Here is a 20,580-nt window from a genome sequence, read left to right on the forward strand (position 1 = left end):
AAACATTGTGTTGTTAAGTAAAAGAATAAAAAGAGTTGAGTTGAGTTGATTTTAATTTAGCGTCCCTTTCAGCAGCGAGGCTATATGAGACGTGGACCTACTGATTAACGTGGAATCCGAACCACATGAGAAAGAATAAAAAGAAAGCATAGAAGAAACAGACTGGGATCCACGCCGAAGAGGATTAAAAATTCACATTTATCTATATTACGTCCAAGCAGCTCAATCCAATTGGCCTATTTTTGGTACAATCTTAGATCATTGTACTTAGTGATCTGAGATCACTAAATATTTATATAAATCGTACTTCGAAGGAGGAGAACACAGGACAGGGAAAAAGATATATTCAATTTTTTACGATGTAAATTGCAAACATTTAAATTTCAAAACAGACACAATGTTGATTTAATACAATCTGAACGAGCTTGATGTGTGGTTTCCTCTTACCTTCCGAAATAAGCCTATTGTTTGGAACTGCAGTTTACAAAGAATAAGGGAGTAAAGGAGTGTTCCGATAGTTGAATAATTGATTGATTATTTTGTTATACAATGTTTTAGACTGCTGACTTTGGTCGTTAAAAAGTGGGCTACTGAATGATAAATTCAATTTAAGGAAAATATGATTTATTAATGGTTGCAGCTTTCGTTTTTTTTTCTTTCTTACAAAATTAACGAAGTAGTAACAAATAGAATAACTTATCCCCTCACGGGATACCAATTTTTACTACCTTATCCACAGCTCAAAAATAGGCAGAACGGAAAAATAAGACTTATACAACTACCTTCAGCCCCATTCTTTAGAAATAGTTTGATCCTTGTTACCTCGGCTTTTGTAAGTTGAAGGGATCCTCCCCACTGCTTCCACCCACCTCTTTTTTTTATTTCAAAGTTTATCTTGCCATTTAGTTTTTTTTATCTAGTTGTTAAAAATCATTTAAATATTTATTTATTGAAAGGTTGGGTGTTAGCGGACTTAGGTAATTTCATCACTGGAATTTTCGTCACCGGTAATTTTGTCACCAAAATATTAGCATGTAGGTTATTTCGTCACCGGAAATTTCGACAGTAATTTCGTCACTTGTAATTTTGTCACCAATATATTAGCATGCAGGAAATTTTGTCATGGTCATTTTTTCACCTTTGTTGAACTAAGTAGAGACAAAGTAAACGACCGGAACAGCTAACCTTATCTTAATCAAAGTTAGAAAACAATTCAGTTGGTGTTCGACTCTGGAAAATCAAAGTTTCGGATACTCGAAGCAAGAACAAACAGCAGTAAAATAACATAATGTCAGTTTCAGCAAATGTTAAAAGCACAGGCAAAATGGGCCAGTAATGGATTTATATATCACTATTTACAAATATTAAGTTTTGGCAATATTAAAATTTCAGAACAGAAAATTAGCAAACAAAATATAGCTTGTATTAATACAATAAATGGTTTACATGTTCATTTTCTACTCTTCATAACATGATAGGAAACAACAAGCATTTTTTTTCAAACATTTAGTTCCAGTGTTATACGTTAAGCACAAAGATTAGAGCCGTTTTTGAAAAATCTCAAACACTCTTCTAGTTTGCTGTTTGGGTGGTTGCCCACAGCATCTTGATGAAGCACAGCTGAAACCGTTGCTTCAATTTGTTGAATTTCATGAATAAGCTTCCAAATAGTTGAGTGGGACATTCCTACTAGATGATGAAACTTCTGGTTCCACAATTCACAAATATTATTTATCCTAGAATTGCTGTTAAAGGTAGCTTGGTGAACATTCCAACTATCTGGGGGATATAGACGGGGCACATTACGCAAACAAATATTCCCAGATCGAGCTTTAACACGGCGATACGTGTTTGACACGCAAGTGCTATCAAAACAGTCCAGAAGTTCCAGCTCTTCCTCCAAAGTCACTTGTATTAATCGATGCACATCTGCTATTGGAAGAAATGCAAATCTGTTTATTTTCTCGCAAAATAGACGAAAATTTTAATTGCTCTTGTACCGTTCTAAGAGTCCAAGGTCTTGGACCTTCCTCTATGTTGACTGAGTCAGGTGAAAAAAGTAACGCTATAAACGAGTTGAATCTCCAAAAGTTGCATTTACGCTATATCAAAACCCATTACCATAGTTACAGGTCCGGATATTCACTAAATTCACTGCACTGATCCACCACCGCACGAAACAGTTCTTCATATGAATTTTGTGTCTTGGTCTACATTAGGACGTATACCTAGTAAAGGAAGTATCACCTCAAATAACATACACTTTTTTTTTTTTTTTTTTTTTGAGCCATTGAAAAGTTGCGTTCACCATCCATGTTTCACTTTTTAATAGCTTCATAAGGCTATATTTAAAAAAAACATCCAGAAATATTTATACGTTTTTCTTCCTTTATAGAAATTTGTTCTTTTCACATATATCCAATAACAATTTGCCAATGTTTACTCAGAGGTGAAATATAATATAATTCTTTTAATAGCTCTTAAAAAAAGGCCACTCTTTTCAAATGACTCTGTTAACTTGGAAGGTCCAAGAGTTTGGGTTCAGAGAACGGTACTAAAACGATGAAAATTTTCGTCTATTCTGCGGGAAAATTAACAGATTGGCGTATCTTCCCATATTTGATTGCTATTTTCTGTTCTGAAATTTTGATATTCACGAAATTTAATATTTGTAAATAGTGAATAATGAACCCATTAGTTCCCCATGTTGCCTGTGCTTTTAACATTTGCTCAAGCAGACATTATTTTCTTCTACTGGTGCTTGTTCTTGTGTCGAGTACCAGAAACTTCAATTTTGCAAAGTTCAACACCAACTGAACTGTTTTCTAAGTATTATTAAAATAACGTAAGCTGTTTGATCGTTTGCTTTGTCTGTATTTAATTCAACAAAGGTGAAGAAATAACCGTGACAAAATTTCCTATATGACAATATTTCTGTGATAGAATTACTGGAAACTTTTATCTCTTGTCTCAAATACAATATGTAAAATATGTAACTCTTTATTTAATAATAATAATCTATTTTTATTATGCTGCATAGTTTTGGCAGTTTAAGTTTAAAGAAAACAATTCCAAAAACTTTTTCGAGTTCATTCATTGTACTTGTATTATGTTCTAAAAGACACTGGTGATGAAATTATCGTGACATTATTTTCGGTGACGAAATTACCTATATGGTAATATTTTGATGACAAAATTACCGGTGACGAAATTACCGTGACAAATTTTCCGGTGACAAAATTACCGCCGCTCGGTGTTAGCATGCGGGGTCAGGTTAAATTCAGTTCTACTCTGGTTTTCGTTTATTGCCAGTTTATCACTGTTTATTTTCATGTTGTCTTTAAATGTAGTCTTTAGTAATTTACTGTAGTAAAAAAATGTTTTAAACTTAATGACTTTTTTCTTCATTCTTGCTGTCGGGCATATGATATGAGGGTAAAATCCACCCGAACTTGAGGGTTTCCACATATACATACAAATCAATTGAGTAGTAAGTAAGGGCGAACTCAACATCGGATAATTTTCTTTAAATTCGAGTGATAAGTTTCTAAACTTAATACTTTTATCAGATTTCCAAGGGAAGGTTTTCGAATTTTCTTCCTATCCCCCAAAATAAAGGAAGTTCACTGATAGATGAAAATAAAAAGACAAACGCGATTTTATCGAAAATGACTCTAACGATTCTGCTCGTACATCAATATTTCATTACCACTTTTATTATCTGGCATAAGTTATTTCTGTGGTAAAAATACAAAAAGGTTAGTTTACTCTTGCCTGTGAGTTTTTTCGAGATATTTTCTCAAACACGAGTCAGTTAATTTTGTTCGTAATTGATAAATAAATGGTTTATTAATAACCGGACAATATGACATAACTATTTTTTTCCTGAAAAGATCCACAACGGGTAATTTACTCTTGAGGGAGAATTTGTTTCGAATTTCTGAAAAACGCCTTAGGTGATAGTTCATATTTCATAAATAAATGTTTAATTAATAGCCTGCAATATGGAAACATCCACACGAAACAGTTTTGAAGATGAATTTCTACTATGTTCAATTGTAATTCTATGAAAAATATACACTATTAAGTAGCAGATTGCGTCAACTATGTCAATTCTCCTAATAATGATGCATACACTACTTACAAACATAGTAAAACGATAGAGTTGTTCGTGAAATAAATTATTTAAGTGACAAGTATTGAGTGTTACATAATATTTTATGGCAATATACCTTAAGTTGACATTTACCTAGGAAGGTTTGATAGTACTCCCAATACTGAGATTGAGAAATGCTTTAATAAGTTAATATAAATTTATGAGTGTATTTCCTGTAAATAGGTGTAATTTTCATTTCTGGTCTTAGTTATGATCTCTTTTGGGCTTATATCTGTTGCACTTTTCAGGTAAGTGTTCGTAAACATATCCCCATCATGATGAGATATAATACAATGTTGAAAAATATTTAACATGGTCGGTACCTCGAATTGAACCAGAACTTTTACGGCTGGGAATCAACCACACACACACACACAAAAAAAAAAAAAAGCTGTACAACGATTTGCTATTTGACTTAGTATATAAGCATTAATGGTGAAATAGGATTATTATTAGATTTAAATATTTGCACAAACAGAGGTTTGGAACAATATACGAAGAAAGAAACATTATATCTCGTTGTTAATTAATTCTTTTCTTACGAGAATAATGTCAACATCGCGTGAAAAATAGTTACTTTCTGAACCTATTTGGCTATAAATTCTTGTAAAGTTGAGAAAGTACTTAAAATAACAAGCAGCACATTGTCAAAATGGCAAGAATCGTCATCGAATTTCGATATTCAAACTCAATTATTTGCTCCGTATTATCAGGGAAATATCGGATAGTATCTTGTTCAAGGTCAGGATTACTACTATTTAAACTTACAGATACAGCACTAGGCCATTTTACTCTGAAACATTTTAACAATTTGATAAAAATTTAATTACAATTTGAGGTCAAGATGGTACAAGACAACAGCGACATTACAAAAATAGCTTATTTATAGATGATCTGAAAGTATACTCACTTGAAAAAACGTCTACAGTTTCTGGTAACTGATTATAGGTACTGATCTAATTTTGTTTAGAAGGGACCTTTGGACAATATTAACTCTCACAGCTCAAGTGTAAAAAAGAATACTGGACCGTGTTCTTCTAGCGGGTACGCGAAAATTGATCTGACTTAACAACTGTTCATATGATATGTGGCCATTTACAATTTTTTTGCAAAAATATTAGGTCAGAAATTTTGTTTCTCACTAGGGGAGGTTTGATATTGAGGGATTTTAAAACGTTATTTTTTGGAAGTGCTCGGAGGTGAGGTACTCGGTAGGATACAATGGCTAAAAAGAAATTAATTACGGAATTAATTTTTGAAATGAGTAGGGCAGGCCATAGACCAGATAGGAGAACAATACTCAATAGTGGGAGCAACATATGATTTATAGATAATTTTCAATTCGGCAAGAATTGGTCAAATGCTATTGACAGTCATACTTTAAAAAAAAAAACACCACAGAGGGCCACAGCGGCTGAGTGCTAAAGCACTTATCTCTGGTGCGTGGGGTCACTGGTTCAATCCCCGTCCAAATAAGTTTGTGTGGGCAACATCATGTCCGTGGGTTTTCTCAGGGTACTCTCGTTTCCTCCCACATTTCATTCAACCAATTCTCTCATCATCATTCACTTGCCTTAATTATTGTATTCTTTAGTCTAAAAGGCATAATCGTGGGAAGTTAAACTCAAAGATTTCATTTCAGTATCACAACATGGGTAACTTTGAAGCTGTGACTTCATCTTTATATGCGCCTTTACCTGTGTGAAAAAAAACTAATGTCCAAATATTAAATTAAATCTTAAATTCCTAGTCGAAAGGCATCAGGTTAGATAAGTTTAGCGAGCCTATATGAGAAGTAGAATCCGAACCGCATGAACTCCCGCCTAGAATCGAACAGGGCGCCCCGCACCGAGGACGCGTACGCTGACTATATAGCCACGGAGGAGCTCTCATAATTTGCGAATTCAGATTAGGAAGTATTGGATTTAAATACCTTTTTCTCTGTGCACTCAAAATTAATTATGAATTTTAATAGGAAATAATGTCTCGTTTTGTGCAATAGGAAATATTAGTTCAGCCGAAATCGTATCTTGTATGGAAAGACTGAAACTAGATTGGAATGATTATTTCTGGAGAGTCTACCAGCAAACCTCAGCAACGATTCGCGAGGACAACACAAGAACAGGTTTTCTCTTCTGAAAACAATACGACCAGAAGAGGGAGAAGGCCGTGGAAAGGGCAAGAGACCACCTGCTGCTTGAAAACCCTTTCATCTGAGCCGTTTTTACGCGCCGTATTTACGCTCGAAGTTAAAAGCACCCAGACTTTTCCAGCGTATGAAAATTCGGTACGTAAACGTACGCCAGGTCCCATACACTAACGTATTGACAGTTGCTAACAAGACTAGCGCAAGAAATTTTATGGCTACGGCTGAAAAATACGTCAGTGTATGGCTGGTATAAGGCTTCACAATCGTTTACTGTACATGAAGCTGAAATCACTAAAGAATAAATGATGTTATAACCCCCCGTGGAGTATTGTTATAACCCCCTAGGGTTCCTTGATATCTTATATAAAACTCATTCGGTTTTGATACAATATTATATATATTTTCTTTGAATCTTTTCCGTAATCTGCTGTGCTTAGGATTAAAATCAGTTAAGAATTAGCGGTGAATGTAGTTTCCTAATATGGTATGAATTACTCTCTCTCTCTCTCTCCGATTAAAAAATATGATCCAACATATTTTTGAAAAATATTAGATTTTCTTAGAATATGGAGTATTGTTTTTTAAGGTTCTACCATCATTTCCAGAACTTTGATTTAAAATCAATTGATAAAAAGAGGGTGAGCCTCCTCCTCCTCAATTAAAAGATATATATGTAGGATGATAACTTTCATAAATATTAAATTTCAACCAATATGATGAATATGCTTATTGAGGTTTTTACGTAATTTCCACTCTTGTAGTTGAAAGCAGTCAAATACAATATTCACTTAATCCCCCTTACCCACACACACACTCAAGAAAATTTCAGAGCTTCCTCGTGGCTAAGCGGTTAGCGTACGTGCCTTTGGCATGGGATACCCGGGTTCAATTCCCGGTAGGAGCTCCTGTGGTTCGGATTCTATGTTAAGTTGCAGGTCCACGTCTTATATAGCCTTACTGCTGAAAGGGACATTAAACTCAAAAATAATCAATCAATCAAGAAAGTTTTAATAAATATTCTAAGGTAACTTAAGTAAAAGAAAAATATAATTTTGCTGAATATGATCTATTATTTTCTGAGAATTTCCAATCGTTTCAATTGCTTTCAGTTGAAATGGACCAGAAATAAGGAAGCACCTTCTCCGCAGTTTAATGTATTTCCTGAATATTTATTAAACACACTTAGATTTTTATAGAACATTGTGGGCGTTTTATCGGAGATTAGATATATACCTGTATTTATTCTTAAAGTTTGGTTATAAAATTAGTGAGAAGGAGGATCGATCGCTTTAACAATGCATCACTAGTCAATGTTTACTTGACTATCTTCGGAAATTCTAATTGCACGAGTTTTGTTATAAGGTTCTTAGAAACGTCTTGCTGAAAGGTCAATAAAGAATACTTCTTTACTCTGAATGTACGCCGTTCGCAGTAAAACGCTGACACGGCACGACGATTGAGTGGATAATAATTAAGGAATCCAATATATGAATATACTTATTGGTTTCTATACGACGTTAAAGGAATGAAGTTAATTATATTTGTATGATGAAAGGAAGTGTGACTATAATTATATATTATTCATGAAAGTCGTTCAGTAGAAATGTTTGTGAATTGCGACATATATACGGTTAATATATACGTCTCAGTGCTGAGTTGACCTGTTATAAATGTTTCATACAATGTTATAGCACTTATGACGGGAATAAAGGTGATTTCTGTGATTTCACTATTTTGGACGTTCTTTAGCATTATATTTGTTGGTTTATTTGTACTTCATTAAGTGTAGAGACCTTTCAATTACACAACGATTTTGCGATTCAACTGCGACCGTCCGAAACATATGTAAACATAAGTGGATGTGAGGCTCACACCGGTCCGATTTAAACGGAATCAACGTAAATTTCAATATTGCCCATGTTAGAGCAATAGGCGTTTGAAATAATAGACACCAAGGTTATCGTGAAGCATCATAAAGAATAATGTAAAAAGTTTGGTTACAATAATAATTTGTTTCTTCTTTCTAAATATCTACTGATTTTCTTTAGAGTTACAAAAAAGTGTGATTTAAAATTTTAAGACGAATCCTTGCTAGCAACGCTACGACCTCATTCATGCAGCTGATTCAATCGACTTTGGAAAGCCACGGAGTACTTAACCAGTTGGAGCTGTTTACAGAGTTCTATTAATATCTTTCATCCTACTCACAAATGAATTCTTCATCCAAAATCTAAAAATAGAGAAATCCATAGAAGGAAATTTCCGAGAAGTAACTTCTGCTTTCCTACTACGATGCGTCGTACGCTAGATTAAGATAGCGCTAGGAAAATTAATCTATACAAACGTAACAGACTTATAGATCTCATACTGCACAAATGAAGCTAATTACAAGAAATCTTCAGATTACAATAATGAACATGAACCTAAACTCAAAAACTGTTTCTCCTCTCTTCGTCACATGTGTGTGCACAGACTGGCTATAGCACGCATTTCCTGTGTGTATAGCGCCCGGTGGGATTCCCGAATAGGGCGCTTGCCACTAATAGAAATCCGGTCTCACTTTAAGACAATAGGAACCATCTCATTTAGCTATATCAGAGTAGTATACATTCCAAAGTTTCTACTGAGGAACAGAAGCCATTACTTAAGGCACTGTTTCTAAATATATATATATATATGAATTCTTAACTGTAGAATAAATATTCTTCATATCAGTCTACTTAGTTTTCTTTCTGATGCTTAACACATGCTCCTATAAAACAAAAAACAACCAGTCCAGCTATCTTGTATCAACTCAAATCAATCAGAATTATTGTAATTAATTTCCTAAAATTCAATTTGACAGTATCCTCATTATTCCTCTTGTAGAATGTTTGGTATACTCAGGCCTCAAAGAACGTTTTCATTATTATTATTATTATTGCCTAAAAGCTTACATTTTTGGGGAATGATGCGGTCTTTAGTGGCCGTATTCTTGATTTTGCTCGTATGATTGAATAGTTACCGTTCTTTGAGGTTTATATTTCCATTAGCATATCGATTTTTTTAATTATTATTTGGCCTACTTTCACTTAGACTTATCTACTTGTCAACGAACTTAATAAGTTCGTTGCTGAATTTTCTATGTCTGTATGTGTCTGTTATTTGCATTTTTTTTTTTTTTTTTAATTTTGAGCTCTCCGTTCGATAGAGCATCAAAAACTGTCTGAAAGAAATGATGGAATTTTTCGCGTCATTCTTACCATTCCCGAGACATTGGACAAATATTCCAAATTCGGGAGACTTAAAGGACCATATCTCGAGAACCGTATAAATCAGAGAGAGGTCATATTGGTGTTGATCAATATCTAAGAGGATGGTGAACATTTAGGTACCGAATAGTAACCCAAATGTGGTCACTGGCCAACTGGCCACCGTTCCCCAGATATTGGCCCAAAAATCCGGATTTTGGGAGATTTGAGTCATATCTAGGGAACCGTAAATCATAGAGAGATGATATTTTGCGAATTTTTCAATTTTGAGCCCTCCATTTTGAGCATATGTCTTCGTAAAATAACATATCGTAGAACGTTTTAATAGAACTCTTAAACAAAACACGTGGAGAAAATTTAGTGCTCAAGGAAGTTATAAATGGATAGATATATTACAAGAATTGTTTAATGAGTGTAATAATAAAGTACATAGAACAATTGGTATAAAGCCTGTAGAAGTTAACAAGAAAAATTAATTATTTTTAACCCTGCGTTAGGCGCGTACGTTTTGGTAGCGTCATTAGGCGCGTGGGTGACAGGCGTCACCCACCTATTAAAATGTAACTAGAATAAGTAAAATTATCTTTAAATGACGATTCTTTCATTTATTTGATAATTTGTTAATCACAGCTTATATTTTTGGTTCTACACAGCGTTGTACTGAATATAACAGACTTTTGTTTTATGACTACCAGACTGATTCCAAGCATGTTGCACAAATATCTTTGAGATGTCATCCACTCATCCATCTCTTATATATCAAGCACCTCTGCCTTTTAGTTTTGGCTCTACCTCTCCCATAAGTATGTCAACATCCTTTGGAACATGATGGCTTCTTAACATTGACCATTTCTTCTTAGTTAACGTCAAGTAACAGTCGCAGTCGCCCCTCTTCATAATTTCAAGTCTAATTTGGGGAATACAGCATATTCGTTGTATCTCAGATTTAATCATTTCCCAGCCAATATCCTTCAAAAACAAACTCCTTCTTGACAATTGAGGTGAATCGGTATTGAATTTCAGGATACAAAGTGCATTAATATCACATATTTTTAGAAGATCAAAATATTATACCATATACCATCTGGTTCCGACTCAATGTTGTGGTCACTTGCACTCACGTGATAAATTTCATAATCACTTTCATCACAACACACCTCCAACTCCTCCTCTTCCTCTTCAAACCACTGCAGAACAACATTCTTATATTTTGTCATCTCTGTCTTCCGGCGTTTCGACGTTTTACTTGTTACGTAGTTGAGAATTGGCACCCAAACAAGCTGCTGCAGAGAGAACTTATTTCTTATAAACTGTAGACGGTAAACAGAAATGTAGTATTGCCGCCATAACAAACATTAACAACTAACGTTCAGCTATTGAAAGGCGCAACTCCGAATACCAACTCACAGTGTTGCAAATTTGAGATAAACATCACTGGGTGACACCTGTCACCCACGCGCCTAATCTAGGGTTAAGTTCGTTCAAGCAATGCTCTTGGAGCATTCTCAACTGGTTTTGTTACTTACTATTTTACCTTTCCTAGCATCTCAACTTTATTTTTGATCTCTGGTAGTTATTTATTTCACCCGCATTTCGGTGTTGAACAGGACACTAAACTGCAAATCAACCAACGAACCTATTTTGTTTTAGAAGTGATGCTTTGTATAAGCGGTACGTGCTACGTACCGGCCATTGGCATTTTGTGACGATGACGAATAGGCGCTGATGTCTCCATTAAACCCCAACCAATCACTCAATAAATCAATCAATCCTATTTTCTCGAGAGTGACATGGTGGTTTAGTGGTAGCCAGGAATTCAAGCATTAGCTTCACAAAGGTACATAGAAAGGGATCTACCGCTTCTTCCCTTCATCACTCAACTTACAAGGAAGAATCACAAGTTTTGCAATAAATTCTGGTACACATCATATCTGCATTTACTGCAATACAGTGAAAGCAGGTGAACATTCGAAGTATAGCCCCTTGTGTTGGACTGTCTATAGCAACCTTCTTGCTACTTCCTCGAACCTACGTTCGTACTACATCTTGTACTTAGAGGCAGTCAGTCACTGCCTTCTTTATGATTAACTCAAAAATAATAATTCAGGACAAAATCTTGATAAAATTACTCACTTTAATATCTTCAGTTAAACGGTTTTTTTTTCCACCTCCTGCTGGATAGTGAAACACCATAATTTCAGGAAGAGTGCCATGAGCTCAAACAGGTAATAATCCGAAGGGGAAACGCCAGGACTATATGCCAAGTGTTGCATCAGTTTGATGTCATAAAGTTTCTGAGTTCTGTTGTGATTTTCAAGCCGAGTGTGGTTTTGAGATATCTTGTCGCAGCAGGGCGTACTTTTGGTTCACCAATGCAGGACAGGTTTCGTGTTGTTCAGCACACATCCGCTTCAATTGTTTGGGATAAAAGTCGACATTGATGACAGTACCGTTAGGAACGAACTCGACGTGAATTACACCCTTGTACAGAGCATGGCTTTATGCTCGAAAGAGCTCTGTTTAACGACCGGTGCTGGAAGTTTGTCCTTGCTCAACCACTGTTTATGGACATTCGAAGTTTAGAAAAACGCCCACTTTTTATTCCAAGTGACAATCTTATTCACAAATCGTACATCATGCGGATTGCAGTAGTTGTCGGCAAACATTTGTTCTCCTCTGACTGAGCTAGGGTCAACATACCAAATTAGTTTAACAATTGTCGTATGGTAGTGGATGGATTTTCCTCAGTGATGTCGTATGAACTTAGAAACTGTTAACCTGGGTCGGCCAGACCTTGGCTGATCTTGGACATTTTTATAACCTCCATGAATTTTCTGGAAACAATGAGTTGCTGTGATATGGTCCACTGCACCTTCCCCTTTCGCACGACAAATGTTTGGACTGCTTCCGCAGCGCTATACTCAAGTTCGAACTCATACAATAACAGTTCACGTGTCAGACATTGTTGAGCACTCATCGTCACCGCTACTAAAAATTAACTGAAGATATTGACGAAGTAGCGGCCTCCGTGTTATATATTTAGGAAGGCTTTCTCACGTGGTCACCGAGTGACGTGACTGAGTTGCACCACTGCTTATGAACCAGACAACCGCCAGCAGACACCGAGGTTTCTTGTTCTTTTCTGTCTTTTCCCCTTTTATTGCCCAAATTATGGATGGTGTTGCTAGGGCACATAGAAGTATATGGAATACACAGAAACACACATATAGCCTCTTTGTTCGAGATTTAAGTGTCCACTCAAATAAAGTTGAATCAGTTACTCTTTGGACGGAGCCGGAAAGGTTGTCTTCTCCTGATAAAGAATGTGGTGATTTTCAATTATGGAGGCTGCTCGATTTTTATTTTAGCTAGATATAATTTATTTATTATTATTTTTTGAGGGAATTAGGCCAGATTGTTCCGAATTCCGGAACAATCTTTTTTTAGGTACTTAGCACTGAATCCTTGGTATTGAGTGAGTTCCCTGAGTTCCGAAGGTGCTAACATGAAAGGGGATATTTTAGGTTCCCCCGGATGACAATTGGCCTGAACCAGCTTGAATGAGGCTTCTGAGGATTCGTGGGACGGCTCTCTTTTTGCCAAGAAGCTTGCCTTAGAAAAGGATTTAAATGAGAGCAATCCTGTCATTAGGTGTACACATACATAGAAATATTATATTATTTCCATACATTTTTTAGGTATTGCAGCTCCAAAGTCAAAATAAACTTTGTAATTAATTTCTCAATTTATATTCTTCTGCTAGACGCACATAATACTCTTCTACTTACCAAATTTTCTTGTTTATATATATTTATTACCTAGAGTTCAACTTCATTTCAACACCACACTACTAGGCTATATAGGACGTAGATCTACAAACCACAGTACCTGCCACCGGAAATCGACTTCTGCAAGGGAAACAAAGTTCTAAGCACTTAGCCACCAAGAATCCCATCAATATATATCTTTGATTTTATCAACAACATATTTCGTTCCTTTATTTCTTACCTTAATAAATAAATAAATAAATAAATAATAATTCCTGTAAGGACAATAAAGAGGAGCACGCCAATATTTTTTCTAATTAATATGGAAACCAAAAATGATAGTAGATTTACCAAGTACGTTTTAGTAAAGAGATTAGAGTCGAGATGGAATATTATTCTTGGGACACAATTGATTACCGAGAAATGTTTCTCGCTATCTATTACTGTTTTTACTCTATGGCAAGCAACACTGAAACCGGAAATGGTTGATTTCTCCCACTACCGGTTTGGATAAAGTGTTGAGAGAAGATGCAAACAATACTTACTAGGAATGATACCATACCTGGGCAAAGTACCTGGAGGAAACCTATATATTCTCTGAAAGATCTTACCATGAGAAGTACGAAACCGTTTTCAAATCATGAGCAAACCCGCAACCTGACCCTGTAAGGGGCCAGTTTGTTGGTATTTGTGACCCTATGTATTAAGTCTACATATTTGACAAGTAAAAATAAATGTTACGATGCATCACGCACAAGCATCTTAGCCCATCGTATTCCTTGTCGTCTGATTGCTAGAATGTGACTCGGGCAAGGGGTTGATAATATCACTGCACCCAGACGTACCCATTTGGTCAGTGTTGCTAACGAATTGTAAATACGATGTGGCAGATAGTTTCTGTACCACTGGAGGTATATCCATGAAACGTGGCATAAACATCATTCATCACTAGAGAAAATATACTGTGCACATATTTCTCTGCCATGGACCCCGTTTATCAGTGTTGCCAACCAATTGTAAAAATGAAAAGTTGTAAAACAGGTTCCGTACGATGAGACGTTTATACAATAAGCTTGGCAGAAACATCACACGATACTATAGCAAAAAGATGTTGAGTGTGACCGTCACCCAACCATTCTGTGTTGTCAGTGTTGCCAACCAAGAGTAAACATCACAATGTTGCTAATGGCGTGCCTGCAATTGAACGTATATTTAACAAATGTGACAGAAACAACATTGGACAATACAAAACATAGTGTGAATGTCCCATTCTCCTAAACGCTCCAGTTTGGCAGTGTTGCCAACCATTGCGAACATTCAAGATTTTTGCGTAAAGTCTACCGCATTGGCGGGCACAATTCGTCTGTGACTCATACTGGGTTTGTAGTATTTGAACTCACAAGTACCCATGTTGTTAGTGTTTCCAACCATTCTAAAATATATTTTCTCGAAAGGTTGTCTGACCATTGCATACATAGAGAAACAACTTGACACAAACAACATTCGACACTACAGGAAACATGCTGTAGTTGTTACCACTCTTGAAGCACCTCAGTCTGTCAGTATTGCTAACGTTTTCAAAATGAAAGTTCTTCAAATATCAGTATACTAGCTTGGTGGTATTTTTATATTGTCTAATGATATGAACATGGGACTGAATATATATCACGGGACATGACTGTTCACCATGGAACAGCGAACGATACAGGTTAGGAACTTGTATAAAAAGAAAGTGTTGGATGAGTCACGCATGCATCTGGTCATAGTATCTCCATTGTAACATATAGAAAGCAACTGTGGACAAACCATCATTTGTCTTTAGAGTTTGTTCATCATGCGAAATTATGTTATATGCCACGTACTATTATTGGACCATATGAATCCAGGGTCATTTCAAGTGAGGAATTACTTTAGTAGCGTGTACGAAAACTGTGGCTGGAAAACTAATCAATTTCAAATTGGTAGCATATGTGTTTTCTGACATCGCAGCGAGTTGTTTGATATGTCGCATAATAGAAGTCATGAAAGTAAACAGTCAATATTTTTTCGTTATTATATACATATGAGTTAGGTTGATCAAACCGATGCGTTTAGTCATTCTGTTAGATTCCCGCTTGGTGAACTTTATGAGTTGAAGTACTTTGTCCATGGTAAGGCTCGGATAATGAAATGGAAAAGTCTGGCTAGATGTTTCTCGCCAGTTTTTTTTTTTTTTTTTTTTTTTTTTTTTTTTTGTAAGTGCCATATAACGAAGATTTGTCTTCCATGCTATAATGTGTGAGGCCCATATATCTTACACACGTTCATGCGAGGTTTCTATATGAGTTCAGTCTTCCTCCCAATGTTGTTGGTAATGAACAATTGGTAGAAACAGAGAGGCTGGAGGCAGTGACTACACTAGATGAAACTTGTGTCCATACAAAGTTCTTAACCGGACTTCCTGCATTTTGAGTGGAAAGGTACCTTTCTTGAAAAGCCAAAACACATATCCTTGACTGACGTGAAGTCCGCAGGTAGATCGATGTGTCTTGGTTACATGAACGTGTACTGCAAGAGAGAATGGGATCTTTCGGGCTGCAGCTGGTTCCTAGTCACTGCCAATGATGGCGACTACAGCAAATCGACTCGTCGTGTCTACATCTGCGGATAACTCATGATTCCTGATATATTCATGGGTTTTTCGCACTGTGAATTTTACCTTTAGTACGACTGCATATTCCAAGTTTGAATTAAACCCGTTGTTTCAGCTAGAATGGATTTGGGATCCAAATCTTGCCATTTGCCATATATTGAAGAGCGCTTCATGATTGATGCCTTCGTCCTTGATCAGCAGTAAAGGCGTTCCTGTATCGGCCACCAACTCTTCCAAGAATTCTTCAAAGAGGTCAGCAGTTTATCTTACTGGACGCGGGTAATTTGGCAGTTACTTGAGGTCCGAATCCTTTGGGCGCAGTGACGGCCTTGTTTGGAGAGGCTATTGTTGTGTGTTTGACTGGCGTTTGGTGTTGTGTGTTTGGCTGTGGACAATCATAGTTGTTCTTATTAATCTCCCTGCAGCACTTCTTCCTGTTAGAATGTAAACGAGTGTTTCGTCTTATTTTCAGATCGGATCTGGCAGTACACGTCTTTCGGTTCTGATGGAGACAAAGTTCGTGGCGTAATCATTTCATAATTAAATCCACTCTTATTAACGTTGGTAGCTTGCTCCGGTGAGCATGTTTTTGTAGTGAATGGTTCGACATATATCTAACGAAACCATCCGCTTCTACAGACGGATCATCCTTCTTCGCAAGAGTAGCCATTGTTACAAATTTGGTGATTTTCCGTGACAGCAGGTCTAATTCCTTCTTGATTCGAAAAATCCATTTCCGGGAAGACATAAATTCAGCAATCCCAAGATCGGTTGCTCGATACTGTGCATAGTTTCTCTTCAGTAAACCTATGATATTTGAGTGAAGCACGTTTAGACAGAACAAAAGACTTTCCAGATTAACGAAGAGTGTTCAACTTGAGGTTCATCGAATCCCGGTTCAATTGTAGTCTCATGCTCTGGATATCCTTGGCAGTGAGTGTAGATGTTGATTTATTTTGATTGCCTCTTGGTGCACTGTCGTAGGCTTCAACTACTGCAGCAATCTTGCCAGGCTTCCACAATCGCCACGCTGCAGTTTCTTGCAAGACAGGGAATGTCTTCTCCTTGTCCACATCGGCGTCTCACTCATCACCATGAGCAAACGTGACAGAACACCCATCGGTTATTCATTCTGGTCGACGAGGAGAGTGTCTTCCATCAGGATGGTAATCTCTTGAAGATTACTGCTCGCAATCGTTATTTTCATGATGGTATGTACCCTCCGTGCAATTGTTCTATCCATTTCTGTAGGTGTGACTGCCGAATCAGGGACAGGTTGGAGCTCAAGGAGGGTTTTCATGACACCAACTGACGTTGCCATGACAAAAGTCCAATGTACGTTGGAAAAGCACGTTGTCAGAACTACCACAAGAATTCTTGAAAATCACGGAGAACACAAACGCGTTTTTTCCCCTGTTTAACTGACTAAGAAAAGAAAATGTCAAACACAGCGCGCCTATGCACGTTTAGTATGACAAAAGTTTCTAATGGGCATGTACAGGGACAACTCCAATTGTGAAAGAACTAGGATTCAACAGTAATCGTCTGCTGCACGGAAGGCGCTGGAGGGTGTCATTTTCGTAACTTTTTTCCTACTAACTGTTGACTAACCTAGCTAATTACCTACACTCGCGACGTTCTGCAGATTGTACGGTGGAATGTGTCGTCAACACTATTGGACTCTGCATCCGTATGGCCCAACCCTAGCATGTGGTATATAACATAATATGGCATCATGTTTTACTCTAAAAACTCTAAAGACAAATGGTGGTTTCTTCACAATTGCTTTCTATATGTTACAATGGAGATACTATGACAAGATGAATGCATAACTCATCCAACACTTTCTTTTTATACAAGTTCCTAACCTGTATCGTTCGCTGTTCCATGGTGAACAGTCATGTCCCGTGATATATATTCAGTCCCATGTTCATATCATTAGACAATATAAAAATACCACCAAGCTAGTATACTGATATTTGAAGAACTTTCATTTCGAAAACGTTAGCAATACTGACAGACTGAGGTGCTTCAAGAGTGGTAACAACTACAGCATGTTTCCTGTAGTGTCGAATGTTGTTTGTGTCAAGTTGTTTCTCTATGTATGCAATGGTCAGACAACCTTTCGAGAAAATATATTTTAGAATGGTGGAAAACACTGACAACATGGGTACTTGTGAGTTCAAATACTACAAACCCAGCATGAGTCACAGACGAATTGTGCCCGCCAATGCGGTAGACTTTACGCAAAACTCTTGAATATTAGCATTGATTGGCGACAATGCCAAACTGGAGCGTTTAGGAGAATGGGACATTCACACTATGTTTTGTATTGTCCAATGTTGTTTCTGTCACATTTGTTAAATATACGTTCTATTGCAGGCACGCCATTAGCAACATTGTGATGTTTACTCTTGGTTGGCAACACTGACAACACAGAATGGTTGGGTGACGGTCACACTCAACATCTTTTTGCTATAGTATCGTGTGATGTTTCTGCCAAGCTTATTGTATAAACGTCTCATCGTACGGAACCTGTTTTACAACTTTTCATTTTTACAATTGGTTGGCAACACTGATAAACGGGGTCCATGGCAGAGAAATATGTGCACAGTATATTTTCTCTAGTGATGAATGATGTTTATGCCACGTTTCATGGATATACCTCCAGTGGTACAGAAACTATCTGCCACATCGTATTTACAATTCGTTAGCAACACTGACCAAATGGGTACGTCTGGGTGCAGTGATATTATCAACCCCTTGCCCGAGTCACATTCTAGCAATCAGACGACAAGGAACACGATGGGCTAAGGTGCTTGTGCGTGATGCATCGTAACATTTATTTTTACTTGTCAAATATGTAGACCTAATACATAGGGTCATAAATACCAACAAACTGGCCCCTTACAGGGTCAGGTTGTGGGTTTGCCCATGATTTGAAAACGGTTTCGTACTTCTCATGGTAAGATCTTTCAGACGATATATAGCTTTTCTCCAGGTACTTGGTCCCAGTATGGTATCATCCGTAGTTAGAACGTTTACTCGATTCCAAGGAAATCGCTTCTCGCTCTCTTATCGATTTTCCTCTATGTAGATTAACATTGAAACCGGAAATCGTACTGGATATCTACTACTTCCGGTTTTAATACTGTATTAAGGGTTAACATGGAAATTATTCTTGGAACGCTTAATCGACTGAAGAAAACCCCTTCTCGCTATCTATTACGGCTTTCGCTCTATAATGACAACTTTAAAACCGGAAATTGTCGATTTCTACGACGTCCGATTGATCAATCGCCTCCATTAAGAAACTCGGACGAGATACCATAATCGATCCACATATCTGTCGCAAAAACAGAATATAAAAAATTGGTATTTGTTCAATAGTTATAGTATAAATAGGAGTAACGGACAGACGTACTAACAGTACAATATTATACTTATCGTTACGCGATAATAATAATAATAATAGTAATAGTAATAATAATAATAATAATAATAATAATAATAATAATAATAATAATAATAATAATAAAAGTCAAATTAAATAGCCTTCAAATAATAAATGATTTAGCAAATCTATTGGCTCCAATCATTGGTCGTCGAAGCTAAATGTAATTTTAACGTTGTACTTGCAGTAGACAGTAACGAAGAGACGGGTGAGTATGGTGTACATCACTTCCCTCGCATTCCTCCTACGCATGTGCTCCTCAATACCTTGTTACATTGTGAGCTATTGGTCTACTTTGCCACGCTTAGTTGCATGCATGAGGAGCATGCCCGCGACCGTTCGGTCTATTTAATGGACGGGTTCCGCAAGAATGTAATGCACCCCGCCCGTAGTTCCACAATATACGCTATTATTGCTCGTGCACGAAGTGCACCGTCAAGATTTGTCCCTTAACCTTGACACCTAAGTGTGTAACCCCCATTCTCTGAGGGAGTGGGATACGCCCACTGCGTGGCCAGACCGAAATCCTGAGTGCCTACCAGTAACCTGCTGGTTGAGGCAGACTGCTAGCGAGTCAGTCCTACCATGCTCTGCAGGCATGGCGCCCGAGCGTTATAAGGCAAGCTCACCTCCCGCCCATGTTCACCGTTACCCAGAGTCCTGGGATTGGCTCCCACAAGCTACCGAATCCCACGGTATTAGTGATGAGCGCAAGAGTCTTGGTCTTGCAGTTTTTGCAAGAGTCTTGCATGCAAGACCAAGACCAAGACCAAGACCATACCTACAAGACCAAAACTCTTGCGCAAGAGTCTTGCACAAGTACCGGCACTACTTGATTTTTTTATATAATGTAAAAAAGAAGGAGATGGGTTCCTTGGCTTCAGTAAAAATGCTGCTGGAGTGAATGTGTTCCCAGTAGTTTATGCAATCCGTGTGAGTCGATCTGCCCCTGTAGCTTATAGCAACAGTATGTCGTTTTCTGAATTGGTTGTTCGCGTTTTCTGTAGATATTACTCGTTTTTAGCCACACAAGTGTCATCTCGCACCATGTGAGTTTTTTGGTGGACAAAAACCGTGTGCGCGGGTTTTCTCGGTATTTTTTCGTTTCTTCCTACTTTCTTCATTCCACCATTTCAGTCATTTCTCATCATCACTGTTTCCCTTAGCCTTA

The 20,580-nt window shown here is 37.1% G+C and overlaps 1 protein-coding gene and 1 long non-coding RNA gene across 4 annotated transcripts in view; one reads left to right on the plus strand and one right to left on the minus strand.

Annotated features, from left to right (window-relative positions):
• Positions 1 to 20,580, plus strand: part of LOC145678557 (uncharacterized) — a 112,807-nt gene that overhangs the window by 91,212 nt on the left and 1,015 nt on the right. The window lies entirely within an intron of this gene.
• LOC145678558 (uncharacterized) overlaps positions 1 to 20,580 on the minus strand; it is a 154,708-nt gene that overhangs the window by 57,412 nt on the left and 76,716 nt on the right. The gene's annotated exons all lie outside the window — the stretch shown is intronic.

This window comes from Thermobia domestica, chromosome 2 (genome assembly GCF_964235325.1).
Source record: "Thermobia domestica chromosome 2, izTheDome1.hap1.1, whole genome shotgun sequence".
Lineage (NCBI taxonomy): Eukaryota > Metazoa > Arthropoda > Insecta > Zygentoma > Lepismatidae > Thermobia > Thermobia domestica.